Source organism: Linepithema humile, chromosome 7 (assembly GCF_040581485.1).
Source record: "Linepithema humile isolate Giens D197 chromosome 7, Lhum_UNIL_v1.0, whole genome shotgun sequence".
Lineage (NCBI taxonomy): Eukaryota > Metazoa > Arthropoda > Insecta > Hymenoptera > Formicidae > Linepithema > Linepithema humile.
The window spans coordinates 15,843,751-15,870,544 of record NC_090134.1 but is presented as its reverse complement, the minus strand read 5'-3'; the positions used below and the strand labels follow the sequence as shown (position 1 = coordinate 15,870,544).

Genomic DNA, 26,794 nt, shown 5'->3' with positions numbered 1-26,794 from the left:
CTGGGCTGATTTCCAATAGAGAAACAAGCGATATCTCTCGTCCGCTCTCTCGTCTCTCACTCTTGTATTTATCCGCTCGCTCGCGCATTCAACCCAGTTTTACACCGATCGATAGAGTATCGTTCGCTTCTGATAAAAATCACGGCTCTTTGATATTATAAGATAATGCGTCGCATTATTTCTGCCTCGCGTAACATAAGAGAGGAGTGAAAGAAGACCTGTCGGTGTGAAAGCCGACACGAGTTTTCAGAAGAAAGATCTTTTTTCCGACGCGCGTAAATAGCGTAACCTGCGGGGGATTCACGCTCCTCCCCCGCCCCTCTCCCCCCCCCCTCCCCGTCTGCGGATCGTTTTCGAAAAATTAGAGACTGCATTGAGCGCTAGACGCAGGGATGAGACTGAGAATCCGGACGAGACTTGATAACCAAATGCATCGTCTGGCCTGGAGTGCGGAAAAGGATGCGCGCGGCAGCCGGAGATCGCTAGGATTGCATTTCCATTAGTTAATTTACTTTCCCGGGGGAGATCCCGTCCTTAAAACTGCTTGCAGCAGCGCCCGGAGACGTCCGGACGCAAAGTATCTGCATTAAGCCGGCGACTCGCGATTAAAATTCCCTTCCCCGAACAAGTTGTCACGGGTAAAGGGCGGTAATTTCACTTCGAAAAACGAGTAATTAGATAATTCGTTTTCTGAATTCAGCGAGCGCGTATTTTTCGCAACTCAACTTTCAACTTTGCACGCCCCACATGCATTTCGGGCTGAAAGCTTGATAATCCCGAACAGTTTTCACGCTTTAATGTTAATCGCCGTTCAGATTCTGATTCCGCATTAAGACAAGGGAAACTTGAATCGAGCGATATTTAGAATTGTGTTACAAACTATGAAGCACGGGCGTATTTCTTTAGAACGGCGCGGCGTTTATATGAATTTATTCTAATTTTCACCCGGTTATATTGTCTTTACATTCCCGGCGTGCCGCGCGAAAAACAACCACCGGTCTTTGTCATCGCGTATCTCTTTGTTCCTCTTTATCTCTCGAGTGCGGTCCGAGAGCACTGTTTTATGAAGACGTACCGGCTATATCGCGCCGAATGTTTACGATCATCACGCGGATGGCTGGGAAAATGTTTCGGATACCCGGCGGATACGCCCGCGCGGCGCTCCTCTCAAAGAACTGTATCCGGCCGGAGGGTAAACGAAGTCTGAGGGCGCGCATCGTGGAAAGTCGTTCGATACGGGAAGAAAGAAAAATAGGAGCCCCTTTGCCGAGAGATAAAAGGAATCTATGGCCGTGTTTACACGGCGCCCCGAGATTGAAGCTCATTCGGCCATCCTCGCTCGCTTTTAAATAAAACTCTTGGTTTAGCGCCGCCCATGCTGCTGCAGAGCCCGCTGCCGTGACCATGCGCGCTATTCACCATCGTGTTCCTGTATTTGTTGATCTTGCGTGATGCGAGATAATACCGCAATTGTCGTCTGTGCCAGTGTTTCTCAAACTGAGACACGCGAGCCCCAAGATAGGTGGACTACTTTTATTTTTCTGAATATCAATTCCTAAAACTCAAATGTAAAAGAAGTAAATATTTAAAGGAATCTTTGTATAAAAATGATGTTGTTAAATTTAGAATTCACCCTAAACTTATCACTGTAAACAATATTGTGACTTTAAGTGTGCTTGTGGAACTCGAATATAAAAGAAATGATATTTTGAAAGAACCTTTGCTTTTGCGCGCTACAAAGGTGGTGGCGTAAAATTTCGAAAAAGAAAGCAAGAGGGTAGAAAGGTCTTGACTTTTTGTATTTATCACAGACGGTGATATTAAGTGATACGAGGGCAATCGCAGCCCATTGGCCGCAGCGAGAAGACGAAATGCGCGATGTAATATCCACGACAGGAACAGCGGAATAATGGAAAAAGAGATGAATGGTTTTTGGGCGCGTATCGCAGTGGCAAAATAGCACGACGTCCGTCGTGATAGGTGGCACCGACATTGCACGGAAGATTAACGCAATTGTCACTTCAACCGGCTTTAGTAATGGCCGCGGGATTTAGCCGGACACTCTGCAGGATGCGATAATTACCGCGTCGTCGAAAATGACCGGCGTACAGGCGATAAATTCCCGTCATCAATATTACATATTTCATTACTAAATTTTGTCGTAAGGCTGCGGTAATTACTTTCGTATTGATATTAAGCGCATCCATCAATTTAATGCCTCGTGCTTAAACAGCAATCTCTATATGTCACCGCCGAGAGCATCGTACGCCACGATTATTCATGCGAGTTTGCACACGTGCGCTTGTATACACACTAATATATAATTTATAATAATATTGTATAAATATCTTTCTCACAACTATATATGTCACACGCGTTTTTCGAAACATTTTCAAAAGCGCATGATTGAGCGTTTTTCTTATTTTTAAAAGATATTTTTATTATTATTATAAATAAAGGAGAAGAAAATAAGATAAAAAGTTTCATAACTTGACTTTCAACCTTTAAACAAAAGTTTAATCTAACTTTTAACCTAATCTCTACTCTTTTCTACTTTATTCGCATTTTTCTTGTATAATTTTGCATCATTTGTGCGCAAATGTAATCGCCTGTTTTGAGGTCAAGTCCGTGGGTTCGTTAAGCTCGAAAAGCTGCGCAGTTTTTCTTGCGGGATATCACGATAAAAAATGAGTGATTCGGACAATTCAATGAAGAAAATAATAAATAAAGTAAATGCAGTATCATCATCAAGTTTCGACACTTCGACTAGATTATACCGTAATCCGATGCTGAGCATGCTCATCTATCACTTGGAGCAGAAAACGTGGCTATCGATTTCCCACCGACGTCAATAATCTCGCGCGACATCGTCGTCGCGGCGATGCATCATGCAGCCGGCCGGCTTCATAAGCAAGCCGGACGTCGTTTAATTACCGGCTCGAGATGCCATCCCGCGATTCGATTATTCCCCCCCCCCCGTCAAGAAAGTTCCAGAGTACGCGCGGAATGCGAGAACCGCATACGCCGAGCCGCGAATTTAACTGTGTATTGATAATTAGAAGGAAAAAAGACAATCGAATTAGCGGTGACTCTTGGAGGGTCGTAAACGAGAAACTAAACGGCGTGCGAGAGGGCGAGCTCTCTCACGTTCATCAATATTGAATTCCGGAAACAAAGTTACGGGAAAAGCGAATTACATCGAGCGCGTCGACGGCGGGGTGGGGGGTCTTTGATGTCCCGCGGACCTAGAGACACTGAATATTTTCGATTCACGTCGGGATATAAACGCAAACACAGTGTCGAGCTGCGACACGCGTTACACACGCTTTTCACGTACGTCACTCGTGACGCGCGACCGGACTTTATAACGTTCGCTATACTGCGCCGTGTCACCATTCGTTACGTCATGTCGCGCAATCGGTGACGATGATTACGATGAAAAACGGCGCGGAAACGTCTCTCGAGCGCTGGCACGCTGGAAGTCGTGCATCACGGGCGCGCGCGATGTCCAGTCAATTCTCCGACATTTTGCTCTCTCACCTAGCTGCAGCCGCTAATGACATAACGCCATATTGACCGTGCCGTTTCGCGGAAATTAATTTCTTATGATGCCTCGGTTATTTCGGCGTCGCTTGCCAAAACCGATGTACATGTACGATGCTTTCGGGATCAATTATTTGTCGCGAAAACTACTGGCCGACTTCACCAACGTGAGACGGAGTTAAGTTAAGATTAATAATTCATCACTAAATAATAATTAATTTTTTACGCTAAGTTAATATTTCATAATACAGTTTTTTGTTTATCGTAGAACTACGGCGTCGTGACGGAAGTTGATCTCTCTCTCTCTCTCTCTTTTTAAAAAAGAACTGTAGTTGATTGCTTGCGGAAACATAAAGCTTTTTCGAAATACTAAAACTAGTTTGATAGAATGTGTCAATAAACGAAGGAGAATTCCGCTCCGTTCGAAGATATGATCGATCGCTCGGTGCAACCGCGCGACTATTTTCTATTTATATCGTCCCGAAATATAAAATTTCTTTTATTGCACGCTCATAAACGTGACTGCATTATTCCGTCTTCGCGCGGCTGCGTTCGCTACTGTCGCGTCGTTGAAGTTTCAAGATGAAAACATGAGATAAGAAACGCGGATATTGCTACACTCATCTCAAACAACATGCATAAAAAGATAATATAAATAATAATTTGTAATTATATTTCCGGTTAACAAAAGCATCCATCAAGTTGCACGTGATTCACGCAAAATTGTGTTAAACTCTGGGACTCGAGATTGATACAATAGTTGTTATCTTTTCTTTTTACCGAAAACCAAATACGAACGAAAATAATTGCACTCATGATGCGATCATATTTGCGAAGAAACAGGATTATATTCTCGATACCGGATTATGTTCCGAGTAATGTCAGCCATTGACTGTCGCGCTCGCCCTATTTCTCTCTCTCTCTCTATAGGTTTTTCCCGTCGTTTTCACCGGCGTTCCTTATTTTCCTCCGCTCTTATCAGTCGTACATGCGCTCTTGGAGAAAATAAAACACTCTGTAAAATCTTTTTGACCCGAGGCAGTATTCCCCGGGCAACAGAGTTCGTCTGCCAGAAGAAATCTCGTTTGGATATTCATCGGACGATCCTCGTGCAGTTTTCCCGCGAGTTCGTGGCTACTCCCCAGCGAGCTTCCTTACATCGCTCCGATACGATACTAATGTCCTACTTAAATCCTGTAAAGCTCATATAAAGCGCATAGACTGCTTTATCCGGCACGGTCGGTGTAATGCGATTTCGGGATAAATCGGATAAGTGTACACATCGCGGAAAATTGAACGCCGGTATTAGCAACGGACCGCGGCACATATGGAATTCGGTTTATACAAGCTTCCTCAGGAACTTTCTTAATTCAATCGATGGACTATTTGCCGAGCTTAATGTCGGCTAATAAAAACGATGAGATATCGACGGTTAGTTACGATCGATCGGAATAAAGTTTCTCCAAAGTTGCGCTCGTACAACAATGCTTTATTGTTTATGTAAAACTGAGAGTTCCCGTTGCAGAATTTTCATTCGAGATTTTATCAAGGTAATTAATATCGAAAAGTTCCACGGGAGAGATTGTCCCTCCCGTATAAGTTTCGCTTTCAAAGAAAAATTAATTCCATACTTGTTAAAGGACGCGTCATTAAAGTTGACATCGCAAGTTCTGGGGCGCTGTACACCATTTCAACAAGTATTTCGCAAGCTTATTTGCACTGAATAAATTACTTAGTCATCCGACAAATATGAGTATTGTCAAAGGGGCGTGGCGTTTCCAGCAATACCAGCGAACCCTCGAGTTTAATATCTCCCTTTTTCCGCTTTAACTGGAACAGGACGCGCGAGTCGCAGAGGAAATATCGGATATCACAAGCGAAGCACTTTTTGTGACAAAATACTCGGTAATATACCAACAACTGAGCTACTTTCTATATTCCTTTTTCGAGATATCACTCTGACAAACGTTTATGATGCGTTTGAAATGAGATAATAAATATTATATGTCCTGATGTTTATTGCATTACAGTTTATTTCATGATTCCTATTTGAGTAAATATTCTATATATATACATATGTGTGCATGTGCGTGCGCCCAATGTTTAAATACAGTATAATTAATTTGCAACTCTGTCATTTAATTTGAACTTGTTATTAGCCTTTCACAGTACGAGCATATTTGTCATATTGCTATGCTACATATGCGAAAAATTAGAGAAAATTGGAGAGAAAATCTTTCCTTTTCTCCCTTAACTAAAATTTGTTTGCGTTCTCATTATCAATCAACTGATCAGTCGTAGATAAATTTATTTAATAATAATTGGAAGCGCTGAAACCAAAGAAGATTTCCGCGGGATTTAGTGATTATACCGGATATAGTCGATTCAAGATAATTGCTCGCCGCTACCCAAACTCGGCCAAGTCGGCCGAACTTCATTAACATTTCTTCGAGATAAAATTCCGCGCTGCTGACGAAGCCCTGCAGTTATCCTGCAGTTGAACTTTTAACGGCGTCTAAGTATTGCCGCGGTATCGCGATCGCTATTTCGTGCCCGCTTAATATAGACGGCGCGGAAAGAACCCGCGCACGATACTAATCTGGATATCTTTCGATATGAAATTACCGAGCGGAATTCTCCTAAATGAGTTCGGCCGGCATAATTAAAAGCACGCGAGCAATTAAAGTCTCCCGCGGCGGATTCCGAATGATCGAATACATCGCGAGCGCGGGGAGAAAACAATTGCGCGCAGTTCAAGAAACTCGCGCGCGCAGGTTACCGCACATAAGGCCAAAGTAATTATCATGATTACTTTAATTGCTCGCTTGGCTAATAGCTCCAAGTAAAGTGAAATATTTGCGCGCGCGGCGGTTGGCGTTTCAAGTGCCGCGTTTTTGCTTTTGGCCGCGACTCAATTTTATTTTTACGATTACTTTGAAAGTCAAGATTCCGGAAGTAGCGGGAGGGGAGAGAGCGCGCGTGCACTTGCAAATCGCCCTTGTCCTTTTATCCGAGCATCTCTTACGCGAAAAATAGTTTAGCGTCCTCATCCTGAGCGTTAACTGGTCGCACGAAACTCATTCGTTACGATTCCGGGCGCGTGCGTCCGGAACGAAGTAAGCGCTATTTCTCGTAAATTTAATTTCCAAAGTGTCACGGAACAAGGACGCTGCGCGCGAAAGCTTTCGACCAGCGGAAAGAGAGCCCTGAGCGTGACTCTGGTCACCGTTTGTCGAGATGTTCACGGTACACTCGTTGCGATCGATGAACCGCATCCTTAAAAAAAAAGCGACCAAAAAATACAGTGCATTTTCTCACAGAGCGAAAAAAAAAAAACGAAGTGCGCGAATAAGTGGCCGAGCACGGTGCAATTTTAATGGCATCGTTTAATTTCGAAAATTGTAAAAGCGTTTTGACATTTATTAGCTCTTACGCACAATTTTATTAGCGAACGCTTGATGTAAAATGAAATATTTCTCCCTTTATAGGACCAGAAAGAAGCATTGCGAAATAAATACTTTCGGAATGTGGAAAAATAATGAAAAACTGAGAAAATGTAGCAGAAAAATAATATTCTTCAAACTAGCTATCTTCTTCGGGGCTTCGCAAATGATGTCGCGAAGAGAGTACCAGTTATCGATTTAAAATATTAGCTCGCTTCGATATCGACCAAGTTCTCGTAGCTATCCTGGAAATAAGCTGTATACCTTGAACAGGCGACATGAATCAAGTTGCGAGAATCTCGTTAAAACATCTCGTTACATCGCACCAATCTGCAGCTGTATCTCCTTAAATCCATTGTGTTTCGTAAATTGATTTACAATGTGCATGTCCCAAAACATAAAGCTCGAATATAGCGTATTCTCTCGGTACGTCTTATTCAATAACAGTATTTCCCGAGATCGGTTTTTTTTTTTTTTTTTTTTTTATTACGCCGGTCTGATACGGTTGAGGACGATCGCCCGCGGATTTACCGCCGTTCCGAAACGCCGATTTCGGGGATGAAGTTACCAGGGAGTCCAATTTGCTAAGTGAAAGTCCCCTTCTATTATCAGATAGCTGAAAAGCTCGCTCTCTCATAGTTTTGCTCGCGCCACGCCGCGATAGAATTATGTCGAGTTTCGACAGTGGCAAGCGACAGTGGGGAAATCTGTGTGCGCGTTTCCCCGGAAAGTTCGCCGGTGGAAACCGCGTTAGAGTCGATCGTGATCGATTTCGACATTCTACGCTCCACGCTCATTGTAATATCAGGCGAATATCGGACCGGTGCTGCGGTACGAGCGACATTTATCGCAACGTCGCTCGATACCCACTTCTACGAAACGTTATCGTGTCCTCATTGCGTTTTCTGAACTCGCCGTGTAATAAAACGCATCCGCGACGTCAAGACGACTCGACTGCGCAAACATACCGTAGGGCGTCGGTAAACACGTCCTTCGCTTGCCGGAAATTACAGTTTGATGCTTTAACTTTTTGCGCCAGTTACTCAGCCTCGCGTACATATGCAAACTTCCGCATCGATTGCAGCTTAGGTGAAAAACTGGAGAAATCCTTAAAACATCCCTCCAATTTATTTAACTGTTAATTGTTCTCAAATAACAAGACTCGCAAGTCACGTTTGCAGGATATTCCATAACAGACGTATGTCGAAAAAAATATTCCTTTTATAGAAAAATTTAATTGGACACGATTTTTTTTCGTGCATCAATGTTCTTTCCCATATCAGTTATTATCTCTTTTGTTTTTTTTTGTTTTTTTTTTTTTTTTTTTTTTTTTCGCTTATCCACTATTGCCGGATGGATCGATGCGAAGAAATACGAGCCGAAGCAACGATATGAAAAGAACAATATAGAAAGGAAAAACGAGAGGCAGGCCCCGTGCACACATTGTTTGACGATATTTCAGCTCGTTTCCATTTCGAAGTAGCGTCAAATTACTAGAAACGATTCGTGAAAAGAACCTACCGGCCGCACCGCAGCGCTGCAGTGATTACAAAAGCTCGGGGCACCGGCGAAGGGATGTCGATGAAAAGCTTTACGCAGCGACTTCGAAAGGTATCAACGGCTGACCGCGGCACAAAGAAGCCCATATCCTGCCGCAGGAACAAAAAGCACTTTGGTCTAAAAGCGCGCGTCGCAGCGGCGAGTTATTTTTATGAAGTCGTTGAATAGGCGTTGTGTAGAGCGACACAGCGATCGAGCACGCGTGAGTGTTTAATTATTGATTCTTCCGGCATTCCCGTGAGAATATGAAGCGCACAAACGATATACCTTGAATGCATGTAAAATTATATAACGTCTTGAAATGCATCATGTTTAATATGAGATAATTGTAGACAAATATTTTACTTAATTTGAAAGCTACGAAATGTGGGTTTTTAATTAATTTAAATATATTTTCCTTTAACGATCCTTGTTTAATGTTCCTTCACCAAAGTATTTGACAGTAAAAATTAATTGAAAGCGCCGTTGAGCGAAAATTATCTCTGAATTCGTAAACGAGACCCAGCGCACTGCGAGAAAGAAACGGGTCTGCCACTTTATATTACGCTTTCGCGTTTTCATTCTTGCAACGACGACAATTTAGTGCGACTTTGCGTGCGCCGGCAAAACCGAAATGGCGAAAGTATGAAACATTATATTTGCATGAGGAAAAGAGATACGTAGCGTACGCTGGATACGAGCGTGCGCGTGCACGAAATTTGAATACGAGCTTTCACGTCGTCACGGCGCCCCGTCGTGTCTAAGAGCTTAAATCGTTCCCGACGCGGGAAAAAAGCGCAGAGAATTTTCCGCATAGCGGATAGCGGGTCGAAGAAATCGCGGTAACGTCGCGTTTCACCCGCGGAGAGATAGCAATAGTTCCTATCGGACGGCCGGTTTTATCGTTTCGCTCTCGGCTCCGCGCCTGCCGAGAGGACAAAGAATCCTCGGGATAGGATTCACTGAATAATCGCGGGGAAATTTATGAGCGAACGCGCGTTGGAAATTTCGGTCACGTAACACGCTATCCGGGCGTAGATACGGCGTTTCTCGTGCAACAACGTAAAATCTCTCCGCCGCGCCCGGCTAACGAAACTAATTCCGCGATCCGTCCACCGCAACCTTGTTTCCGCGCGTATTCCTTACCGCGTAAAGTAACGAAATGTAATCTATTTATGCAATTGCGCTGTTCGCCGAGCAAACCCGTTCGCGAAAAGCAGCTATGACACAACTCCTCGAAGTTTGCGTCGATATAGGTTTTTTCTTTAGTCAATCATTGCCGCATCTCGTGCAATTCCATGCGGAGAAATCGATCGACTTGGGTCGCATTAATCTCCGGTAAAAACTTCAGCAATCTTAGCGCGTGTAATCTCTTCTCGCTTAATTACTAAAACGATAAAACTTTATAACGCAATCGTAAAGAGCATTCTTAACTTGGTTTCCCGCCTTCACCGACGGATTAAGACTTGTCCTATAAAACGATGTATAAAACGCAAACGCCTCCGCGATCTTCCTTTATTAATTAATATCCCTTCGAGCACAACGTGGCACAACGTTATTCCCAACGCGCTTTTCAGGAGGCGCTTCAACGCGAAGAGCTAGCAGCGCGGCTTTCAGGATATCGGCGGCCGCACATACAGATGATGCCTGATGTGTTTCCGCACGTGTCCGCCATTCGATTTTGTCGAGTCCGATAAACCAATAAGCGACAAAATACGACGTAATTATTCTGTTGATCGAGGCAAATGCCTCTTAATAAGCGAACTGCCCTTCATTCGCTCACAGCGCCACGCTCGTCCTCGTTTTCCCGCAATACGCAATAATACTTAAATTGGCGTATCTCCGCAAACGAAGCTCCGCAAAATAGAATTACCAATCACGCTAAGTCAATTTTTCGTACAATGCAAGGGACGTGGCTTCGTTAACTGCTTTCATTCGAAACTTGAATTTAACATTAGCATCTGCCGATGAAAAAGGCAGCGAAATTTTACTAATGCGCTTGAGTTCTACGCCGCGACTTAAAGTCATCTCCGGCAAAATATAAAAGTCGTGACTTATCCTATCGAAATTGTCGTGTTTCAATCTTTTAGCTTTAATTTCCTTTAATTCTGTAGAAAAGTTCCACAGAAACGTAACCAGCATCGCGAGTAATTTTAAAGAATTTTACTCGATACGTCCTTTGTGCTCCCTTAGGCTCTACTGCACATGTATCGCATTTCGCGGAAAATGCGCTTGCTTCCGCACACGCACACACGCGCGCGCGCGCGCGCATCGAACCCGGCGACAGATAGGAGTGGAGATATGAGCGCCTTATCGACCGCTTTATCGGGGCACCTGAGCCCTTAACTGTGACCCCCTGTACCAAGGCGCGGTCGTAGATAAAGGACTCTTTCCTCCGTTATAACGCGCGCTGGAGCAGGTGTATGGTAAAGGGAAAATTGCGAGCACCTATACAGCGAGCCACGGCTACGACGGCAGACTTGGCTGCGATGGCGGTCATGAATCTACCCTCGACATCGTGCCCTGTATATACGCCCGATCGAAGGTCACGCGCCGTCACCGAGGCACGTAGATGCTTTGAGGATGAAAGTCTAGGTATATGCACGGTTTGCAGCTAAACGTTACGAAAGCGCTTCTAGGTATAATGCTCCGAAATTCGTGCATGCACGCGCGTGCACCAAAATAAAGCGGACGAATTTGCAGAACGGAGTTTAACGAGAAAAAGAGAAACGAGCATGAAAATATAACTTGCGCGAAACGTAATTTTAATTAATTAAAGCCTATTAAAAAAAATTTAAATTAATTGAAGTCTATTTTAAATAATTTAAATTAATTAAAAGTCTATATTTTAATTAAGTTGTTTCAACGCGCTTGTTAACATTTCTCGTATAACGCGATACCGAGCGAAATTATGCGCTGCCGTCTAAATTTTCAAATTCAATTTCACTCCAATGTTTTTAATCCCGTAATGAAGTGAAATAAAAGCGCCTTCGCCGCCTTTATTCGGAAGACAACCTTTATGTGGAAAAAATCTAACGTCGGCACGGGATGTACAAACTCCTTTCGAGGGAACGACGTGGAAATTGTCGTTACGCCCGCTCGTGTAGAACCGGTACAACTTTTACGATCGCGTAGGATGTAACGCGAGGCGAAATAGAAAAGTAAGAGGGCTCCTCTTCGTACGTAGGACCGCCGCGCGCGTCACTCGGAGTTTAGAAGAACGCGGACTTTGAGAAAGAGCGAGCGTGACTGGCCTGCGAAATAGAACTTCAAGTTTATCTCGCAGCGAGACGGTGGTTTCGCTCACAAATCATCCAACACGATAAATACCGTTCACCGTAGCGAATAGACGGCGGAACAGCCTTTATTCGAACTTTAACGCGCGACAACGCTCCATGATATTATCGCGAACAACTTGCGCGACGAGTTTTCGATCTCCGTATTGCGCTGTTAATCTCGAGTTGCGTTCTATTTAGTGAAAACGAGTTGGCACAAAGATCTCTCGCGCGAAAAAAAATACGCAGATGATGCGATCGATGCGATAAATATTCTTAGATCACGTGTATTCGGCACTCTTTCACCGTTGACAACGGCAGACACAGTTCAATAAAAAGAAAATATTTGTTTTTTCGACGATGGCGAAGCTTTCGACGTCGATTGACGATTCCGCGCGCCAGCCTCGCGGAAAAACAACGCCGGATAACTCACTCGTCGGTGAGTCAATTCGATTTCGTCCGAAACGTTAGTGTTTTTCTGGACCGCGATGCACTGTTACGCTCCGGTCCACTTCCGCTTCGTTTTCACTAATAAAATAATCGTGACCGGCGGCGAGAGCGCGCCGTGTGACAGTCGGCGATCGGTGAGGCGGACACCGTAGACGTCAGCGGAGTTACACGCGATCGGGCTTCAGAACCGTCTGGTTATTTGTAGCGAACAGTTCACATCCCGGTCACGAACCATAGAACCGGAAGTAGCGCGGACTCCTGGTAATCCTGTTGCGGCCGTCGTTGTCCCCGACTCGCGCGGATACTCTCCACGGTCGAATCGAGTTACCGCTAGGAAAAACGCCGTTTGAAAAAAAAAAGAGAGAGAAAGGGGCGAGTGGATAGAGTGAGAGCAGCGCTCTTTTAAACTCCACGGATTTCGGGTTAAGTGAAAAGTCATGTAAAGACCGCCAGGGGAAGATCCACGCTAGAAATTACGCGAGAGCACTATCCGGCGACGGGGATAAATATGGGGGAGGTGTGTGACTCGCTAACTTTTCGATATTGCCGCTTTTCCGTTCGCCGGCGATTTTTGACGGATAGACAACTCAGGAGCAATTTAGATGTGGAATCTAAATGCAACACATCGATTCTTTTCATCAACTATAGCAATACGCTGCTAATATCGTACGTTACAGTATTTTTATTAGATCAGTAGTGTATTGTTAGCTCTCTCTATTTCTCAATAAATTCTCTCAATTTTCTAACGGAAAATAAATTTGTATAAGGGATTTATTCCGCCGTCGTGTATCTTTCTTTAGCCCGGATTATAAATATCAAAAGCTTAAACTCGAACCCGTCAAATAAAAGATGCTTTTCTATTATTGAAGAAGTTTTCAGAGACAGATATAAGATGTAGGTAGGTTGCGTGAATAAATCATATTCCCCTCGCGCTATTTGTGGAGTAAATGAATTGGAAAAGCCGCTGTTGTTACGCATGTTTCGACTATACAGCGGTATTATTTGTCGAGCTAGGCAAATATATCTGGATCGCAGCTTGTCATGGCTTGTCACAGTAGTCTATTCGAAGTAATCGGATATTCTTGATACTTTGATCCGAATAGCTGTGCACGTATTATCCAGCGATACTGTCCACAGATTCTCAAAACTGCTCGCATCGCGATAAATTACTTTTAATCTCCAGATACTCGTAAAGTTAAACGGGACAAGTAGAACGAGTCGATTGTTTTTAAATATTTTCCACTCGATAATTATAAATTGGCTGGATTGCTTTTTCAGCGATCAAGAAATCCACGACATCTTTTGATTTTATACTTTTGGTAAGTGGAGCAGCTTTCAGAAGACAAAACGACATATTGACATATTGGAACGATCGACGTCTATCTTCTCTCCATCTGCTTGTTCGTTTTTTACTTTTTCGCGCGACTAATATGGAAACACGATGACGACACGGCCGTAACGGTTTAATATTTCCTTTACTTCGTCGTAAACAATTTATCAGTCGTGGACTTTATCGAGCTTCCTCGCACAAAGCGCGTCGCGCGGAAACTTATATAGGGAGATACTGCAGCGGGCGAGAGGAAGTCAGTAGATAAACGGGTTAAGAAGACCGGAAGAGTGAACGGAAGCGGGTCGCGAAGTCAAGGAGTTACGACGGCCGATAGAAAATCGCGATTCAAATTGTTTCACGGCGCGCTATCGCCATGCAGCAGCGCGGGCGTTTTCATCGTGCAACGCGATACGAAGTTAAAATGATTTAACGCCGCGAAATTGCTCGTCACAACGCGCGTTCGCGCGTTCCCTTCTCGCATCCACGTATCCTTTGGAGAGCTTCAAGCTGCCTCAAAGTTGGCTTTTTGACACCGCGTCAATATTTTCCTGTTTATCGCCGGAGCTCGTGAACGTGTTCCTCGGTACACAATATATAATATATCTCTTAGGACCTTAAGAAACTACCGGAGCGCGATTCCGAGTTCGCCGCGCGCTCGCTCGCAACAGAAAGATAGAGAGATAGAAGAAAGAGAGAGGGAAGAAGAACGAGTACGGAAGAAGGTCAATATAGAGATAAGCCGCGAGGGAAGAAGCGGAGGAAACAGATGGTCAAGGCACAAGGGGAGGGCAAAGGGGTCGCGAGATAGAGAAGATGTCGGACGGGGGGGGGGTGATATGGGGCGGAGGGGGAGAGGGGGGGGGGAGGAGTAACAGGGATACCGGCGGAGAGAAACAGAGGCAAACGGAAACGAGGATTGCTCCTTGACGAAACTTTAGCGGTATCGCGGAACAGGAGATAGACTAGAAATGAGGAAGACGGCGAGAAGGAAGACGGGGCGGGAGAGAGAGACGGTAAATAAATTTATGGGGAAAGTTAAAAGCATTGCAAGCTCAGCGGTGCAGCGTGTTGCCCCGAGCGCATTTATTTTTCATTTTTCTTTTACCGCGCTCCTCGCCGCCCCGCCGCCCACCAGCCACCGCCGACTGCGCTCTCCCTCTCTTCGAGCCGGTTCGCGGCGCTGCAGTCCTCGGGTGCAACGGCCCGCGTTCGCTCGGTTTCTCTCTCTCTCTCTCTCGCTCTCTCCTTCCTTCTCTCGGACTCCGGTCGACGCGCCGTTTTTTGCAGCGTTCAGACGGCAAATTGGGTTACGTAGAAGCGCATTCTGACATCAGGAAGTCACCGCGGCCCGGAGGAAGGCTAATTAACCGACCGCGCTCCGCCGTCGGCTAATGCGAGATGCATTCAGTGATCTCAGAAATGTACACGGGGCTCCACCGACTCAGTCACAGGGGGGATGCGCGGACAACTGAGCTGTATTGTTCTCGGCTGTCTGCGCATTCCCCCCCCTCCACCGACCGAGCCCCCGGTGTACACCTTCCGAGATCACTGGATGCATTTTGGTAACGAGATGCACGGGGATCGCCGCGGATTTTCCGACCGCGCATCACCCCGCCCGTCCTCTTCGCATTTATCCCGGCTGATTCGATAGAGCACGGAAGAGGGGGGGGGGAGGGGGTGCACTAATGTCCCACCGCGTAAAGAACCCGGCCGAAAGAAGCGTGTGCCATCGTGAATTTATTTAGATAAATTTCCATACGTACGATCTATCATCTGGTCCCCGCGTAAGGGCCGCATGCTTACGCTAATCCGATGCATACGGTGCGTCGCAGCTTCGGTCGTGTCAATAATTCATGAGGTGGAACTCTCAGTAAAAACACTCGCCGCTGTTATCCGGCTCAGCACAAATTTTCCATTGATCCCGGTAATAGCTCCTCGCGTCTTTTCGTTCCGTTATGTCTACGGGGCGAATTCCAGCGCGACGACCACGGGGGGGGGGGACGGAAGGGACGTTACGTTGATAAATTGCTCGCCGCTGTCGCGATACCAGCGTGGAATCACGAGGCCGATACATTTCCGACGCTCGTAAACGCGATCGAAAGATACTCCCCGGTATTCGACTATCGGCCATACGTTTTGTCGAGCGTAGTTTTGTCCGGCGAAAGTGCCCGTTGAATTTCGAAGAGGCCCGCGACCGAAGAACGAACGGCAAAACAAACCGACGAGCGCGGGGCGGGACAAATAGGATAATAGATCAGTTAATTACGGAGTTCGCTAAGTTAACGGAGGGCAAAAGGGAGAGGGACTTGTTTTGTCGTGTTAAGTTTCGATCGTCCGGTGTCGTCATCAATTTCAAATTTAACTACTGTATCGCTGCTTATGTAAAAAAGGATAGACTTGCTCATTATACACACAAATCGTCGTCGTAAACGCATAAAATATTAACGCTGTTGACACTTTCAACACTGATGCTGTACACAATTTCAACGCTATACTTGTTGTGTAAATTTATCAAACATAAACGATTAAACGTTTAACGATTAAACGATTAAACATTAATGATCAAACAGAGAATTTCTAGGGGTTTTTCGAGACATTTCGAGCATTATAAACAAAATAATTATATAATTCTAATTACATTGTATAATATTAATTAATCTTAAATATTTAATGCTGATGTAAAAACTCGGGAGAAAAGAATATTTCCGAAAGAATGTTTTGAAAATAGTCGGGAAATTCCTTTCGGAAAATATCTTTCTCTTGTAACATTAAACGTCGATAATTAGCGTTAAAGCGGTAAACGATGTCAGGTATTAAGGTGTGCTCAGATGCCGATCGGCGACAGTTTCGCCAATTAATACGGCGCGTCGATATCGTGAATCGTGAATATCAGAGTATTTGGAGTCTGATTATGGTACTACAGGCAATTATCAAGTCAACCACGCTAATCGGACATTCTGTTGTCATCGCGACGTCTGGAACACTCCAAGATTGGCGTTTCCCCTCTACAAACGCGCGATGTAGATGTCAAGCACCTGGATCATCAGATTAATATCGATCAGGCGCTGTCGCGTCCGCATCAACACCCGCCGAGGTCGATCCCCGGCTTCGAGAAATTGCGCAAGATTACCTGCGCGCTGAATATTTCACCCGATGAATACATCGGTGAAATATTCAGCGAACCTGCACTTAACGCCGCTCGCCGGTGTTCGCTAACCAAACCAAGTACGACGAGAGAGAGCCCGCTTCCACGATAAACATTTGTTAAAGCGGCCCTTTTCCGCGAGCTAACCGTGCTCGATAGTTCCAGATAGTGTACGAAAGCGACAGCACGTTGACCAAGTAAACACAAAGAGAGCTAATAGAGAATTCTTTTAAGTGGAAAAAAAAGTACATTGAAAAAAGAATATAAAGTGTGTAAATTAGAAAAATAAAGTTAAAGAGATATTAGAATGTAGTATAAATTAGTGGAACGATAATAAAACGATCAAACAAATTTGCCAATCGGAAGATGCGGCTTGTGTAAACAGAATTGCTTTGAAAGTAGAGTGTAAAAGACACGAGAGAAACTCGACGTCAGAAAAATTGGCAAACTATAAGGCTGTGTGCACGAGGAAGAAAGTAATAGCAGCGGGAGAATCAGAGGGTAGAAGACGGAAGGAATGCGAGATCAGGCACGTGTCCAAACGACACCGTTCGCTCTTAAAGGTTGCCCTCACCGTCAAGTCGTGGTAGAATTCTTCCGCGCGAACTATACTCGAACTTATGCGCGGACTGTTCCACGGGTCATCAGAGGTTCGTGCCACTGCGTTACCTTCGGATTTATGGCGATCGTTTACGATTTCCTGCCAGTGGCAGGAGAGAACAAAGAGTGGTGCTGCGAAAGTGCGGACCATCCCACTGTGACAATATGTCCCGGAATACTTTAGTAGATACTCCACCGCTTTGTGTGTGCAGTGTATACGTGTTCGACGAACGTGAATAAAACGACAAACGACTGACATCGTCTACGAAAAGTTTGCGCAAATCGACGCGACACGTCATTGTACACCGGAATAGCCATTTATTGCAAAAGTTGCGACGCGTTTAACGCGCATTTTCTTTAACCATTTCAACTTTAACATACCTGTCTGTGTCTTTGTCAGACTGTTATGAAATCTGAATTGTTTTATTCGGCGACAGCGCGTTGAATCCTAAAAATGTCTTTTTTTAGGACGTTTTTAGGACGTCCTAAAGATTTCCCATTTAGGACGTTCTTCGGACGTCCTAAAGATGTCCTATTTAGGATTCAACTCGCTATCGTCAAATTTGCTGGAATTTGAACAATTTGTGAGGACTTAAAATTATGATTTTTTTTTTCTTTATCAAAGTTCCTCGTAAAGCACAAGTTTTCCGGAGCAGATCGTTTCATTTGTAACAGTCTAATAGATACGAGGAATACACGAGAATCTTGGGCTGCATACTATGCTCGAGATCGTAAAATGCACCGGAAGAACGCGTCGAATGCGTCTTAAACTTACGGGACGAAACTGCGGCGGATTCATGAATTCCGTTTACGATCCAACTCTCAAAGGATGCAACATTCGAGGCATTGAAGAGGATGTCGATGCAATGTGCTTACATTTAGCGATACGGTCGGTGTGGTTGCGTAAGAAAGTATAGGATATTTTATGTTTCGCACATAAACCGTTATACAAAGTCGCAACGAAATTTAGACGAGAGAAGTTAATGGCTTATAAAAGCGTATGGCGTTTACCGAACGATTAAGCTGCACGGAATATTTTATAGTTGTCAATAATGTTTTACACTTTCGATTTAAGACTTTGGAACTGCGTGCAGTTACGCCTCTTCGTGCATCATAAGTCAGGATTATGTTTGACAGTTTGTCATCGTTGAACATTTATATAAAAGATTAAATATAGAGCTAAAATATTAAGAATAATTCATATCACAAATAAATTAATCAATAACATAGTATATTTTAATTTTTTTACCAACAGCCATCACGCAAATGATCAGCATATATTGCAAATACACTCGGAATTATAAAGTTGCATGAAATATTGACAACAGACAATAGATCGGAATGGACGCATTTATTATTTATATCATAACTGACGAGAAATATATAAACTACATTTTTATTGCCTAATTTACTTACTGCATGAGTCAATATACTTAATTACGATAGTTCATATTTTATGCTTTACGTTTAATCTTTCATACATGTCAAATTGCCAAACACAATCCTGAATTATGATACACGTTCGAATTGTCAAAATTTGATATTATTGAAGTGAAAGCATTATTGATATCCAGTGTACATTTTACGACAAGTGCTCTTAATTTTTTATGCTCCATGTTTTATTTATACGAGTTATTCTCATCACTGCTGCAAATATAATAAATCAAGTTGTCTTTTATTTACGTACATCCGTATCTTTATTCGGTAGGCAATCTGTTTCTGCATCTCTAATGCGTAAAGTATCTTCGAACGCACTCAAAGTCTTTTTATTTCCATTGATAAGAGCACACCTTTTTCTTGACACTCTTCTGGAGCAACTCCAAAATTTAGGACATTGCAGTGGAATTTATTCGTTACGGATGCTGCTGCAACTGTTGTTTGCAACCAGGCAACCCCGAGTTGCATCGCAATGCGCAGTGCTCGTTTCCTAGCGTTTCCTGACTGCACGCGAGAAAAGCGACGAGAGATCGCGTCGAATACGACGAAATTACAGCGACTTTCCTGTCGCCGTTGCAATTTGATGTATTCGTAACGTGTCCGTTCCGAGACGCGAGAGACTTTGGGACGCGAAAAAAAAGAAGCGGAAAGTCAGCTCAGTTCTCTTGTTTCCGTTTCTGTCATAAAACATTATTTACATTGTTACGGAGATTTGCATAGTACACAAAATATGCGCATCAAAGAATAAAAAAGCGGTAATGTTGTACAGATAAAAATACCGAGGCGGCATCCGCGATATCGTCGACGAAGGGCGTTGCCGTTGTATATTTATATACAAATACAAGTGTCGGTATTCGTGCACGAGGAATTTGCATCCGCGCGATAGCGGCGGTTATCCGCGCGCGGCCGCCAGGGCGGGGAAAGAAAATATTACCGACGTGCACGTTACCTTCGGCGAGCGTTTTTCAGGCGCGCCGATGAGAGTAACACTCGTAATCGCGCGGCCAAATTAGCACGTTGCTGTGAAAATAATTGTAGCGTCGCGACTAGAAAATATTGGCGGATCGATGACCTCGCGCGATAGCCGATTATATTTCGCGTGGCTTCCTCGCGTTTCTCGATAACTCGCCGTTCGATCGGTGACGGAACAAATGACGCCACGCATTTATTCCGCGGCATTCATCGACTATATCTCCGTTGCGGTTCATTCGCTGGATAATTCGTAATTTACAGGAGAATTTATCGATGGGAATAATTTATCAGTAAAAATTGATGCAGTCGCAATTAATATTAATAAAGAGAAATTAATGTCAATTCAAAGTGTGTGTTAAAAAATTACATACAGAGAGAAACATTGACGCTTAACACACGATGCTTCCGAAATATTAATCAGTAAAAGTAGAAGGAAATGCTCCAAGTATAAAAAGAGTACGACATTGCTCACGCTCGTCGCGAAGCAGTTTTACAATTATCGAAAAACAATTAGGCACAAGAAAAGGTACGGCGACGTCGAGAGCCTCGTCGTCATCCGAAGAATGCGCAAAGCCGAAACGAACGGAGCGGTTACGGCCGTGATGTAAGCTAGTTACGACAAGAGGAAAGCAAAAATAATTACGCGCGGCAGTGTGCAGCAGTGGTACAAGTTATCGCGATGGCGTGACCCGGCGCAAAGGCGTATTCGAATCATTACGGACACGAACGTACCACATCGCCGCATACCCGGCGCAAGCTCTTGTCGCAACAGGAACGTATACACACCTGTTTTCATATATATGTAATGATCGCGTTTAAAAGGAAATTGCAAGAGCGCGGAACCGAACAATTGTTGGCCGTTCCGCGCGGGACGGCGTCTCGAAATATTACACAGCGGATGGGCTCGAGCTGTAATAGCGCGCATAGTTACAATGCATCGCCCGTTACGGAATTCAGCGAGATTAAATCTCTGTGTGTACGTCGACAGAATTTCGCATAAACTTTAATCGTCGGCCCGAGAAGACGCGATGGGGAGAGAGAGAGAGAGAGAGAGAGACGGAAGGGAGAAAGGGAGAGAGGTAGTGCGGTATTATGCGACGCGATGTCGTGCCAGAATCGAGCGACATTTTAAAACGCCATTCTTACTCGAAACGGGGGTAACGTATCGTAATATAATACGTGTAATGTAAGATGCATACGTGCCCGTATGTAATATAATACACGCCGCGTAATATTACACACTATTTTTCCTTTCGTTCTTTAAATAACTCATAACAATGCATGTGGCTTTTCTCAAAAGAGTACAATTTCCTTAAACGTTATCAAACGATTGTTGAAGCATTTATTAATGGGATGCATTGTCATAAAATATATATTGTATATATTATATATATTTGTTGCAATATCTAAGGATTTATTTTTCGTTACTCTTTAATGTTATAGTTATAGGAAAAAAGAGGTATTAAATCCATGTATTGTTAAGCTGACGTAGATAAGAGCTATAAGCAACGTCGGCATATCTTACCCAGGGAACAAAAATCCTATTCAGGAAGCGCGCCGGCGCCTATCGCTCACTTTCCGCGTGGTTTACGAGACAAAGTTCTGTATGCAGGTAACGCATTCCCAAGATGACACTTTGTCTCTCTATCGCCCGTAAAACGCGGAGATGTGTTTCCGCGGTGCTATAAAGATACAATTGGACAAAGTAATATGGTCGCTTTAAACTAAAAATTAGACGTGAAATATTTAAACGGAGGGAAGATGCATTAATATTTTACGCAATGAGATTTGAGCCCGGAAGTAAAGCTGCACTGGTATCTTGAAATATTTTTCTGCGAAATATATCTTAATGACGCGAAGATCTCGAGAAGCAAAATCCGACAACGTAACTTTTCAAGCGTGATACGACGACATAAAATTTCTTCATCGCTAGCAGATCGAATAGAATAACTTTTCTACAATTTTTTTGCTCCTTCTTTTCGAAAAATCCAGTACGTCAAAAGTCGCGAGTCTTCAAGATCCAATTTCGGTCTTACGTAGCTAGTTCGAAGATCGGTTTCGTGGGGGGGGTTTTAAGGATCATCTCTCGAGAAGTACGTGATATAGCACTGCGACGACGTCATCATATATCCGGGGAGACGCGAGAGTGGAGTCACTGCGTTTCGCAAGGCAGTCGGCCTTCGCCAACCACAACGATGGCGAAGCTTCCGCTTGGTAACTTCTAGCATGGCGAGGCTGCGAAATGCTTCCGTGCACTTGGATTTGATAACTACACTTCCGCGTCCGTGTGTATACGCAACGTCATTGTTACCATTCCGCACGCTTTCAGCAGGATAAGCCTGAAAAAAACTCGCAACGAAACTGATTTTCGAACTTGAGCATCGACAAACCGCGCCTCTCAACTTTTACATAAAATTTTTTTAAAATAAGCAAAATTCATGCAAAATTGAAGATGGAAATTGAACAGAACGTTATGCGCACGAAATTTATCTGTAAAACGAAAATATACTCCAATTTTTCTCCCATTCTTCGGTACGTTTTAATTTAAAATATGTTAATGCATAAGTTGTAATTATTTTCCTATTATTTTATCTCATCACCGCGCGAGAGCTCTTTTGAGACTGAGAGAGTTAATGCATTTTACGCACAATGCGCGTTGCATTTTCGCACGGAAATCACCTCCGGTAGCCAGATTTAATTACTTGGATCACGCGTTTGTAGTTTACGTAGCCACACTCGCACGCAAAGCACCAAAGGGTCAGACGGAGCTCCTCCGCATAAAGAGCGACGTAATTACACGGCAGGACCGTCCTGCGAGAGACGCATTTCTGTGCGGGATCCTTTTCGCGTTACTCCAAGTTGAGGACCGGCTGCTACGCGCTTCAACAACATTGTCCGACCTGTCTCTTACTTACTTACCAAACACTGCTAGCTGAAAGCAACGGCTATTCTAGCGCAATCTATTTATCTAACAAGTGTCTTTTATAAAACTAATCGACAATTCCAGAAATGCTTGCCTGGCGCAATCGTGATCGAGGAAATAACAGTTTGATGCGTTAATTGACAGCTTAATAAATTCTAAAAATATAGATCACAAGTAATTCACGTTCCGATTGTAAGCGCTATTGCGCCGCATTGTTCGCTATCATCGGGTGATTTACAGCAAGCTCTAGTGGCTTTTGAAATTCTCGCTGCCGGCTCAGCGATCGTAATAATAAGGTTGTCGAGCTTTGATCGCGCGACCGTGCCTATTCCTCGATGCTTTCAATCGCGAATTTCGGGGCATATTGGGTCGATTATTACTCGGGTTTTGCACGAAATCCCGGGGATGATAGGAGCTTTTTCTCTCGTTTGCGACCGGCGAACTTTCAGGAAAAAACTTGGAAACTCGATAAACGCGACGTACATACATCGCGTATTATAATCGAGTGGATCTTGCCGATGGTGAGAGAGAAAGAGAGAGAGAGAGAGCTTTATTCCGCGGTTTTTAGTCCAAATATTTCTTTATGCGCGCTCACGATTCGACCTCCGGCCGTCAGCGACGACCTTGGGTCTTCGATTGCGAAATTTTTACCACGCAATGGAAAATAAAATTTACGCGCGTGCGGGCGTAAATTTTATAGTCGCTAGAATAGCTCTCCCCGTAATGCCCGTTAATGGACCTCGCGTAATTCCCGTACCGTTATATTACTTGTTTATTACGGTCTACTTCGTCAATCTTGCATAATTAATCTTTATTGGATATCGCGAACTTCGGACCGGCCTCGGCCTGATCTCGATTTTGTAGATTTCTATCTCGATGAGATCCGTATATGTCTTCTAATTATAGGTTTTCGATAACGATAGTATAATCGCCCCATATTGAGTATTAAATTGCAAAAATATGCAACCAATACACGTAACACGGCGGAAAATATTCAATAATACTTATATATTTTACATAAATATACGGTAAAAGTTTATGAGGAGCATCTCGCCGCAGACCCACTAATACACGCTTTAAACGACGGCGGTTTTAAAGAGCGATAGCTTTTTTCCTTTGATTCGTTGGCGCTGTAACGAAAACCTTTGCACGCTCTCCGAAAAATATCGGTTTGATATTTATATTTTTCGCTGCAATAGGCATTTTCGTATGGCGGTCGGCTCGAATCAAATCTCCCCGCAAAATATTACTCTCCGCGATATGAAACGCTAACAAACGCGCACGAACGTACCGCTAACATTTCGGTTGCTCTTTCAATAGTTTTAACGGGCATTTAGCGTTTTCACGTCGAAACACCACGTCGAATCTCGCCTATGCGATCTACTAATTATTGACGGCGCGGTAATAGCGCCGCGCGAGCAGCAGTATTATAAATGAAACATCGGACATTTGGCGACGGAAGTGACATCAAGTCGATCGGAAGCGGCCCCGAGATGGTTGACGGAAATGAGGAAGGAAACGCAACTCATCTCTCCACGAGGTCGACATAAGCGCGGTCGACAACTTTACGACCGGCTCGTTCGAAGTTTCTCGCGCGCGTAATGACCAAGCTCCGTCGCTGAATGTATCTTCGCGCCACAAGCCTGAAAATATTTTTATGCCCACGGACGGATAATCCGGAGCGACAACACAGTGGTACGATTTTTCGCCGACGAATGAAACATTATGTTACCGTGTCGGGATAGACAGCTGAGCTAGATTAAAGTTGATGCTATCTGGGCGCCGCGAAAAATTATACGCGCGCGAACGAGCGCCTCGTTACTCTCGTCGCTAATTTCAGCAACACGAGAAAGTGTGTACAGTGCAATCCTGTGTCTGCTAGTTGCGTTTTGCCAAATCTATTAGAATGATGGAGGAATAAATTTGCTCAGATAATCAATCAACCGAAAAAAAAACATTTCAAATCGTGACGTTGTTTACATTTTCGTTTTTGTTATTTACACTTTTCAAACAATACATGATGCTGGTAGTTTTTCCGAATGTAAACTGAAACACGTCAAATCCGATTATTTTGAGATTTCGATATTTCCGTAAATATTAAAATAACACGAAATGCACACTTTCATAATCTTAATGTTACTTAATTGTTTGAGAAGTTACAGTTTCTATTATTCAATGTTAATGGGAATAAAGAGCGGAGACCATCAGAGCGAATTGTCGTCGGGGCTCAAAAGTTCTAAGTACTTTATCGCGACGTTTCAAGGCGTCTCTACGCGCGTTTTCTTATTCCGACCCCGACCTGTGTCCTACATCATCCCCTCCCCTCTTTCTTCTCCTGTCATTTCACGTGGCTCGTTTCGCTGTTGATTGTGCTCCCCGCCCCGCGCTGCAAGGGGAAACCACGACGACGGGAGGACTCGTCGAAAATATAAGCACAACACGGATGACGCGGAAGCTTTATAGCAGCATTGCCCAAGCGAATTTCGTGCGGACGTAATCGCGCGGGACACTCTCGTGATTGCGTTGGGTATGGTTTCCCCCGACTTTTCTCCCCTCGTTCACCCCGCGTCGTCCGTCGCCTGCAGTCCTCGGGAGAGAACATCTGCTGTTTTACCATTTGACACACGCGCTTGCTTCTCGTTTTCCTTGCGTTAACGCGGCGCGAGAACGTCGCTTTCACGGACACGGCACGGCGACGTGATAGCGCAAATCGGGAAACCCCGGCAAATGGAATTCCGCGCGTCCCAAACGTAGAAGCGGAATATTACATTTTCCCCCGGGACGAAGTTTATTTTTGGAGCGAAGAGTCGCGGGCAAAAGGAAAGTTGGAATTTTCGAAAATTTGTTTGAACTCCGTCGGTCGAGTTCCACATCGACACGGATGATTAGATCAATGTTCGGGATTCTCGACTCTTTCGGGTCACTGATACGTTTAGCGTCGTACTACACATATAGATTTAACCGGATGTACGGAACAGTAATATAACTGAAAAAAACATATATGTTTTTAACGCAATCATTTTTGATATATAAAATTTTTCTCTTCATAAAAGACCTCTCTCTTTACTGTTTATCATGCAAAATGTTAATTTTGATATGTGGTCCTGCGTGATTTTTCGCTCTACAATTTCTTTCGTTATTCATACAGTTAAATAATATGCAAGCGTGAGAAGCGGTGCAGGATTATCATCGGATGCATCTCGTGATACAGTGACGTCAAAAGCATACCGCAGGAAATGTGTGTTTCAGAAAGAGGAAAATGCAGAATGAGCGCATACAAAGGTGGATACGTTCGTGTGTGTGGACGTCGCGAAATGTTTGTACGCACAAAGCAAAATTCGAAACATTTCCCGTATTATGTTTATTACCGATGCTATAATCTCCTGACAACGCGCTTTACATCCGAACCACGGCTTTCCCGTGTCGCGCACATCATGTAAATTATTTTATTTTTATGTAAATAATTAATTAAGTCAAATGAAACGCTCCGTTCGTGCTCGATTATAATTTCACATAATCAATTTGCCAAGCAACCCATTTTCCATGTCGTCACGTTTGCATAATTCTACGAAAAAGCAATATTCGCTCAATAAAAAGCTCACGAGTATTTTAAGTACCGTCTTTGCGTTCTCGCGAGTAAAACATGATAACCACATATAGTTAAAATGACATAAAAATTTTATTGCGTTTGCCAGACGATAGACAGAGTCTTAACGACGGCTATTAAATTCTAAGCTTCCCTTCTGTTAGAATATTATTCATGGCCGATAAATAAAATCGCGAATGTCCTTTTCAGAAAGCTTTGTAAGTTATATAAGGGATACTCTGACGCATTAGATATAATACACTCAGCGAGGACCGGTGATCCGTATGGTTTACGAATTGGATCATGTGTCGCGGAGGGAGAATCGTATTATGATAACGAAAGGGAGATCTGATTCCATCGATCCTCTTTCTTTTGACGCTGGCTCACGTTATAGGAAATGCGGTATCGCTATCGGCGATCTCTCGAAAGTAGCGTACAATGTAGCTGAAGATCGATTTGTACTCGACGGAAGGTGAGAAAAATTCCGCTGACTCATGAAAAGGTCGATTTCGCCAAATTGGATTGAGCTGGAATTCGATTTGCCGAAATTT

At 43.9% G+C, this 26,794-nt stretch overlaps 1 protein-coding gene and 1 long non-coding RNA gene across 6 annotated transcripts in view; one reads left to right on the top strand and one right to left on the bottom strand.

Annotated features, from left to right (window-relative positions):
- LOC105678034 (uncharacterized) overlaps window positions 1-26,794 on the bottom strand; it is a 179,899-nt gene that overhangs the window by 84,687 nt on the left and 68,418 nt on the right. The gene's annotated exons all lie outside the window — the stretch shown is intronic.
- Window positions 1-26,794, top strand: part of LOC105678008 (neurotrimin-like) — a 300,284-nt gene that overhangs the window by 231,643 nt on the left and 41,847 nt on the right. The window lies entirely within an intron of this gene.